This window comes from Equus przewalskii, chromosome 22 (assembly GCF_037783145.1).
Source record: "Equus przewalskii isolate Varuska chromosome 22, EquPr2, whole genome shotgun sequence".
Classification (NCBI taxonomy): domain Eukaryota; kingdom Metazoa; phylum Chordata; class Mammalia; order Perissodactyla; family Equidae; genus Equus; species Equus przewalskii.
The window spans coordinates 3,470,802-3,479,557 of record NC_091852.1 but is presented as its reverse complement, the minus strand read 5'-3'; the positions used below and the strand labels follow the sequence as shown (position 1 = coordinate 3,479,557).

Sequence of the window (8,756 nt, the reverse complement as noted above, 5' to 3'; positions counted from 1 at the left end):
GCAAGTTCCAGCTCCCGTCTGGCCCCTCCTGGTCAGGACTCAGATGGCCAGGCATTCAGGGGCACCTCTTCGCAGACCTGAGGAGACATCTCAGATGGTGACACCTTACATTTTCCAGATGTTATAAGTAATGTTGTTTCTTCCCTCTATTGGGAAAGTTGAAAGAGTCTAGGTCACTTCCCAGGCTGTAGGCTGCTCTCCAGGGTAACCCAATCCTGCCCTACCCAGGACAAAATCTTCTGGACTCTCCCACCCAGTCCATTTAGTTAGCATGGCCTCCACCAAAATCACTGCCAATATCCCAAGGAATTTACGGTTTGACCTGGAAAACCAAGGTCCAACGCCTGCCTTAGTCAGTAGCTATAGTTTGCCATATTTGCAGCCAGCAGTAGCAACGGGGTTCCTGGGAAAGTTCTCTGCAAGAATAAGACAGTTTGCTTTCCGGGGCATTTTTTTAAGAGGAGAAACAGAGGCCCAGCATTTACCTTTCTCCAACCGACCACTTAAAAGACAAAGGAGATGATGCACAAAGCTCCCGGAGAGCCCTGGAGGGAGGGCAGTGAGTAGATGGACCCATCCGCGGCCGGCCTCCTTATGTTTCTGTAATGTTCTGTGTTCCTGTGCTGACATGTATACAAGGTACTCTTCGCAGCATAGAGAATGCTTTGGGTGTGTAGAGTTTCTTTCCTGTTTTCAGGCCAGAGAGGCACTGGCCTATCCTGTTTCTCCTTTCTTGTTCCTGGTGAAAGGGGGCACCTTTTCCAGGAGATGGCAGCCCAAGGTGACAGCGGAACCAGGTGTGTGGCCAGGGAGGAATCTGAGAGCCTGCCCTGCTCCATGTCAGTGTTGGCTTAACTCCACCCACTCAGCACCCCTCACTTCCTCTTGCCCCTGTCTCTGTGACCACATTGCCTTCAGGTCCCTCTTCAGTGGGCATCTCCCGGGGAGGCTGCTCAGTTCACAGCACCAACTCCTTCTTGGGACCTGCCTCTGAGTCAGAGGGGTGAGCCTGTGGAAGCCATGTCTTACCACCCTTGGCTGAGAAGTGGCTGCCCAGCTCTGGGGCGACAGATTCTCCGTCTCAGGAAGATGAAATCAGAACTGCAGGTCACAGAGACTAGGATGTGTTAGAGCTGGGTCTCCTTAACAACAATATTTGAGGCCAGTGGTCACCAGGCATTTTGTCGTTATGCATGGGTTAAAAAAATGGAACACATAGGCCTGGCCTGGTGGCATAGTGGTTAAGTTTGTGCACTCTGCTTGGGTGGCCTGAGGTTCACAGGTTGGATCCTGGTCATGGACCTAGCACCACTTGTCAAGCCATGCTGTGGCGGGGTCCCACATACAAAACAGAGGAAGATTGGCACAGATATTAGCTCAGCAACAGTTTTCCTCTAGCAAAAAGAGGGAGATTGGCAACAGATCTTAGCTCAGGGCCAATCTTCTTCACACACACACAAAAAGGAACATGTATATTTATATTTATGTATTTATAGATTATATATATGTACTACTATAACTAGCTAATATCTCAAAGTATACTGTACACTTAGGATTTTTTAAAATGAAAAGTAAATATGGCCCCAGTAGCAACAAGCACATCTAATACCTGGATGTGGGTTTCTATTACCATTCTCCAATAAAAAGAAGCAGACTTCTTTGATAAATGGTTGATCCTAGGACTGGGGCAGGAAATGTGTGAGATGAACCTGGAGAGTCTTTTAGTGCCAGAAAATATGGAAGCACTCAAACAAAACAAAACGAAACAACGTAATACTGGGGGTCTGTCAAAGGGACCCAGGAGCCAACTGAAAGAGCTCCCAATGGCCAAAACTGGAAAAATTTGAGCAAGAAAATAAATAAAATAATACAGTCATGTGTTGCTTAACAATGGGGATACGTTCTGAGAAATGCATTGCTAAGTGATTTCATCGTATGCAAATATCACGGAGTGTGCTTACGCAGACCTAGATGGTCTAGCCTACTACACACCTAGGCTATGTGGTACTACTCTTATGTGACCACTGCCATGTATGTGGTCTTCTGTTTACTGAAACATCATTATGTGGCACATGACTGTGTAGGGTTATAATCCAAAACATAAAATAAATATCCGTGAGCCCATACTGATACAAATAAATGATTGAATAAATAAATGACGAAGAACAGACAAGTTTCACATGCAGAAGCATTCTAAATAACTGACGTGGATATTCCACCACTGGGGAGGTGGAGCATGACTCCTGACTTTGTGAGTGTGGGCTCCCCATAGCGACTTCCTTCAGAGGGGATAGTGTGGAAGATGGAGGGGAAAAAGGGAGAAACTTGAGAAGCACTACCTCCACCAGGTGATCAAGGTCAACATCAGCAGGGACAACTCATGTTGACAGTATGCACCCTTGATATGATGTGATGAAAATGGCACTTTATCTCTGTGTTCTTGCCTTCAAGAATCCCTAACCCCAGACTAATCATGAGAAAAACATCAGACAAATCCTAGTTGAGGAACATTAGACAAAACACCTGATGAGCACTCCTTAAAACTGTCCAGGTCATTAAAACCAAGAAAAGTCTGAGAAACTAGCACAGCCAAGAGGAATTAAAGAATAACAGGAAGACATGATGACTAAATGGAAGGTGGTAGACTAGACGCCATCATGGAACAGAAAAAGGACACTAGGTAAAAAGTAAGGAAATCTGAATCAAGTATGGACTCTAGTTAATAGTAATGTATCAATATTAACTCATTAATTCTAATAAATGTACCATGCTAACGAAAGCTGTTAATGGGGAAACTGAGTGTGGGATATATGCGAACTCCCTATACTATCTTCGTTATTTTATGTAACTCTAAATTTGTTCTAAAAACAGATTATTAAAAAAAGTACATATGGGATAAGAGTTGGGTTAAAACATAATTCTTTGTTGCGGGGACTGTCCTGTGTATTGTGGGATGTTTAGCAGCATCCCTGGCCTCTACCTCCTGGATGTCTATAGCACCCTCTCAGTTGTGACAATCAAAAATCCTCCAGATGTTGCCAAATGTTGCCTGGAAGGCAAAATGGCCCCCCCAGTTGAGAACCACTTTGCTTCAAGAAACACTTGATTGGCGGGGAGGGCTGGAATGGGATAAAAAGTTTAAGAATATTCTCACAGATAAAAAATGGCCACCCTAATTTTGCCAACGATATGTGTGTGTGTGTGTATTTATTTATTTATCATTGTTAGTTGAGTTAGAGGAACCTAGACTAGCTGATTATCTATGGTTCTTTGTGTTGTATTGAGCTGGTGCAGAGGGCAAGATGACAGTGCCATAGAAGAAAGAGCAAAAAACAGAAGACCTCAGGAGTGTGAAAAGCAGAAGAAACAAGGAGCAGGGAAACTGTAAGTTGTCCGAGGGTCTGATAGTGGGTGATGATAGCTCCACTTGCTGGTTGGGGAAGCTCTTGTATTGCGTTTCATCAAACTCAGTTAAGCAGATACCATATTAAGCACTTGCTCTGAACCAGACTCATGCCATGTGCTGGGCCTCTATGTAACCCCCTTTCACATGCCACTTGCTTCTCCCAAACTCATTCCCTCCCTGACGGTTCCTGTGATGCTGTCTAGCAGCCTGGGACACCCTCCTCGGCTCTACAGTTGGGCCTGACTCCTCAGAGACAAGCCACGTGCTCAGGTCTTTCCTTGTCAATAAAATTGTCTAATGCTGCTTATCTCTGGCCTCTGCTGTATGGAAGTGGATACACACACACACACACACATTGTTATTATACACAATGAGTGTTTATTGTTACATGGATATAATAATATACACAATATTATGTATATGTAATTATATATAAAATTACATATATATTCACATTATTACATCTATGTTTAATTTATATATTTAATTGTATAAACTACATGGGTTCTCTCTTTTTTTCCCAGTTCTGTTGAGATACAATTGACATATAACATGGTATAAGTTTAAGATATATAACATATTGATTTGATATGTTTAGATACTTTGAAATGATTACCCTACAGAGCTAACACCTCCAACACCTCACATAATTGCCGTTTCTTTTTTGTGGTGAGAACATTTAAGATTTACTCTCTTAGCAACTTTCAAGTATTTAATACAATATTATTAACTGTAATCGCCATGTTGTATTGCAGATCTCCAGAACTTATTCATCTTATAACTGGAAGTTTGCATCCTTTGACCAAGATCTCCCCATTTCCCCCACTGTCCAACACCTCATACCCACCATTCTACTATCTGTTTCCACGAGTTCAACTTTTCTAGATTCCAGATATAAGTGATAGTATACAATATTTGTCTTTCTCTGTCTGGCTTATTTCACTTAGCATGATGACCTCAAGGTCCATCAATGTTATTGCAATGGCAGCATTTCCCTCTTTCTCATGGCCGAATGATATTCCACTATACATACCACATGTTCTTTATCCATTCATCCATTGATGGACATTTGGGTTGTTTCCATATCTTGGCTATTGTGAATAATGATGCAATGAACACGAGAGTGCAGATATCTCTTTGAGATCCTGATTTCACTTCCTTTGAATGTATACCCTACATGGGTTATCTCTGTCTTCTTAAATCTTACCCTTCTGTGAATCATTCCCTAATTTCCCCAATCAAAAGCAGTTTCTTTTTGCTGCAAACTCCCATATCTCTCCCAGTGCCATGACAAAGGTACAAATAGCTTACGTATCTCTTCCCTAATATATTGCACACTACCAGTGTCATTAGAGTGCTATTATTATTATTGTTGTTGTAATTGTTATTTTAATCTTTGTATCCTTTGTTAACCCAGAGCTCAAAAATTTGTTTCTTAAACAAAAAGCTGTTAACTAAGGTGTAAATTACCTTTAAGAAATTAATATGTTACCTTCTCATCCTGTTGACCTATTTGCATGCACAATCCTGAACTTAGAAGAGTTGAAAGTGGGCATTTAAGGTATGAAGCCAAGTTAGCCATGTTAATTGGAGGCAGGTTTTGTTTCTGGCTCCAAATCCCACCCTGTGGGTGGAGGCCTAACCTACGTATGTCTGAGACTTGCTTTTCCTTTATTCTTAAGACACGGGGATGGAAGTTGGAGAATTGGATTCTCATGGAAAATTCTCCTTTTCAACATTGTTTCTGTTTTTTATGTGTCTTCCTTTTATGTGTTGCAAACCACCCCCAAAGTTAGTGTTTAAGATGACAATGAAATGTTATTTTTCAAGATGCTGTGTTTGGCAATACAGTTCCTCTGCTGGTTTCTCCTGGGGTCACTCATGTAGCTACATCTGCAGGGTCATCTGGGCCAGGATGCAAGATGGCCTCACTCACATGACTGGCAGATAATGCTGGCTTTCAACTTGGGTACCTGGGTTCTCCTCCATGTGGCCTCTCATCCTCCGGGAGGCTAGATCAGTTTCAAGGTAACATTCCAAGATGGCAAGAGCAGAGGCTACAAGGTCTCTCTAGGCCTAGGCTCCAGAATCTATAAGACATCAATTCTACAACATTCTATTGGTCAAAGCAAGTCACAAATCCAGCCTGTAATGAAAAGATGGGGAAACAGACTCCTCCTCTCAATAAGAAGAGACGCAAAGGCTTTGTGGCTCTATGAAATCTATCACAGACAGCCATGCAGCATCTCCATGATTTAGACCTCAATAACTGAGATGGCCACCCAACACTTTACAGACGTCCCCTACTTATTCTGCTCTCAAAGGGACAGAGGCAGGAGTACCAACAGTATGATATACTTGAAGACTTCTCTCTTTGCCCAAAGATAGGAGAATTTGAGATGTCTCATTTGTGTGGAAGAACTTTACCTTGGTTGACCATCATGTATTTAGGAAATCTAACCACTTACCGCTAATTGATGGCAGGATACTGCCCACATTGCCAAATGATATCTTGCAGGTGGTGGTAACTTCCTAAAGATTGAATCGCTAAGCCTGAGAATATTAAGTAATTAGAGGAGCATCATAATAAAACTATATTTCTAAAATCTGAGCTTGTCTGAGAGGAATTCAGAGGTGAGAGAGGGAAGATTCCATCATCCACAGAAAGTTGAACAATACTCTCAAATAGAGTCTTTTCTCTGCCCCAAGAGTCTGTAATAAGAATGAGTGGGATGCAGCGAATTGCCTGGTCACGTCCATCCACTCAAACACGAGGAAGCATTTCATACAACATCCCTTGCACCATCAGGGAAGGGGGAATGAGTGATGCGTTCACCCAGTACCTCGTTCAGTCCTCACAGCCGCGCTCAGAGGGAAGAATTAGCATTGATAGCCGAGGAAATGGTTTCTGAGGAATTAAGAAATTGCCCAACGTCTCACAGGAAGTAAGAATTGGAACTGGAATTTGTGCTCAGTTCCAGGTCTGTCTGAAGCTAGACTCACCACCGCCCTATCTCCCAGGAGGATGTACACAAAAGATCTGCCAGATAGATCACGCCTTGGACAAAGGAATACAAGAAACCAAGGACTTGGAAGAAAAGAATTCCAGAGAGTTAAGTGTTGGAGGCAATTTTTGAAATGGCCTCAAAGTACAATATTACTCCATCCCTATCTTTAGAAGAAAGATCCAACACAAAAATGTGATTGAAGTAGAGGGGTGGGGAGAGAGAGAAAAGGAGTGGCTACAATCTGAAGATGTGTGCTCTGGCCTCCAAAAAGATCTCGGAGGCCAAGAGGCATTTCCCGTTAGGCAAGGGGAAGTTCAAAGCACTTTCTGGTGCGTTGTCCAGGCCAGCCTGAGCTTTCCAGCCAAGCATGTGATATGACTAGCATAGTTTAGGGCGACCCTGGGAAAAGCATTTGGTTAATTCCATTCTGTTCAGTCTGGCTTCGTGTAGGGAAATCATTTATCTTCTTAAGTAAGACCTTGTGCTTTGCAGGGTACTGTCACCCAGTACCACAAAGACATAAGCTTATGGGTATAATCTATTAGATATTAATTTTTGCCTTTTTTTCACATATAATGTTACGCCTTGTTTCACTCTGACTAGGCATGTCAAAGGCCCTTGCTCACCCCACACAGCCTGGGGAGCAGCAGGGCCTCAGAGGAAAAGTCGAGTGGCTCCCTGGAGACTGATCTCCAACATCGAGGCCTTGAAAGGGAAGGGAGAGTCTCCCGTTGCCAGCCTGGGGCTCAGCACCACACCTGGACAAGCGCTGTATTTTTTGGTCTATCCTGCGTCTGCTCATGACTGACTCACAATGAAGGCAGGGCCTGCTCAACTGCAGGCTTAGAAGCAGAAGGGGAGAGAGAACCCAGTCTCTCATAGACTAAAGGTCAGAGGACCAGGAATTCTTCTCCAATGTGAGGGAAGAAAGAAGGGAGTCCACAAACACTCATATCAGATGTTCTGCTAGTCACATAAGGACCTGGACCCAGACTGATCTGCTCTGGAAGAATAAGAAAATCGTACATCTCTTATATTCAAGTGCTGTGTGGAAAATTCATGCTTATTACCTATATATACACGTTTATATACTCTCTTATGATATTTTCTGATTATTTCATGTTCTTCAGTCTTATTTCTCCTGTTGAGTTCTTGGAGAGGCCGAGATCATTTCTTATGTTTGCATAATCTTTGGCTCTGGGCTCATAATAGTTGCCTTAGTGGTCAGGTGTTGCTTTGATGCTTGCAACATATTGAAAGTTCATTAAGAATTATTAAAAGATTCTTAAATTTCCCAATTATTTTAACAAGAGGAACCAACCTAATAGCACAGCTGAGGGATATCCTGCTAGTCCCAGCAGCGGGCACATGTGTCTCAACCCTGCCCTGAATTTAGGATGGCAGGTGTCTTGGCACTCATTCTGGTGAGAAGCCAGCTGACCCAACCCGTAAACACCCGGCCGCCCAGCTGCTGTGACGCTCATGGTCACGTGGAGGGACTTTGTCCAGTGGTCGCCTGAAGAAAACACGCTTCCCCATTAGTACCTCTCCCCACTCTTTCCTGCATTGCAGCTGCATCTGATGGCCCTGATCCACTAGAAACCAGCACCAGCTGCCTTGCAGCTTAGGGCTCTTCTTTCTCAAGGTGAAGGTTGCGTGCGCTGGATTGCATTCAGAGGTGTGCTCAGTGTTTCAGCAAGGTGGCCTGGGCCCTGCTGCTGTTTTCCTCCATACTACAGGGTGATGGGTGCTCGGGAACGTGTGGGCGTGTCACGGCTCCTCTGGCCACGTTTCCACAGTGAGTGATGGGAAGTCACAGCTGTCAAATTGAGCCACTCAGGGTGAGCCACCACATTCTCCACATTCTCCAGTGTGAGCGTGAGGGGGTGTGTGTGTGTGTGTAAGAGAGCTCAGAGTCCATTTCTCCACCTACTCTGAAAGTACTTGATACAAGAGAGAATTTTGCAGAGAAAGGGGTTTATAAGTCCACACAGGCTGAATGTCTCCAGCATGGTTGATGCCATCAGAATTGGAAACGGGCTTTTCCGTTTGGGAAAAGGGGAAGTAGGGTGATTTACTTACAGGCTATGTGTTTTTTCTAAAAAAACTTATCTTTTTGTTTTCTAAACATGTAAGTAATATATTTTTATCATAGAAAATTTGGATGAGCAAAACAATACGAAATTAAAATCACCTATAATTTCACTATTAATATTTGTGTGTAAGATTGAAATAAATACTACATATATATATAGTAGGCATAGTATATAATATATATATAATAGTATATAGTATGATATGATATTTAACATATTATAAAGTATCATATTGAATTATATTAC

At 42.9% G+C, this 8,756-nt stretch overlaps 1 long non-coding RNA gene across 1 annotated transcript; it reads left to right on the top strand.

The window, feature by feature from the left end:
- Positions 1 to 673: 673 nt before the first annotated feature.
- LOC139078419 (uncharacterized) lies at positions 674 to 8,623 on the top strand. The gene is made up of 3 exons (XR_011531352.1): positions 674 to 839; positions 3,295 to 3,384; positions 7,018 to 8,623. It is a non-coding gene; the product is annotated as an uncharacterized lncRNA (long non-coding RNA).
- Positions 8,624 to 8,756: the final 133 nt, after the last annotated feature.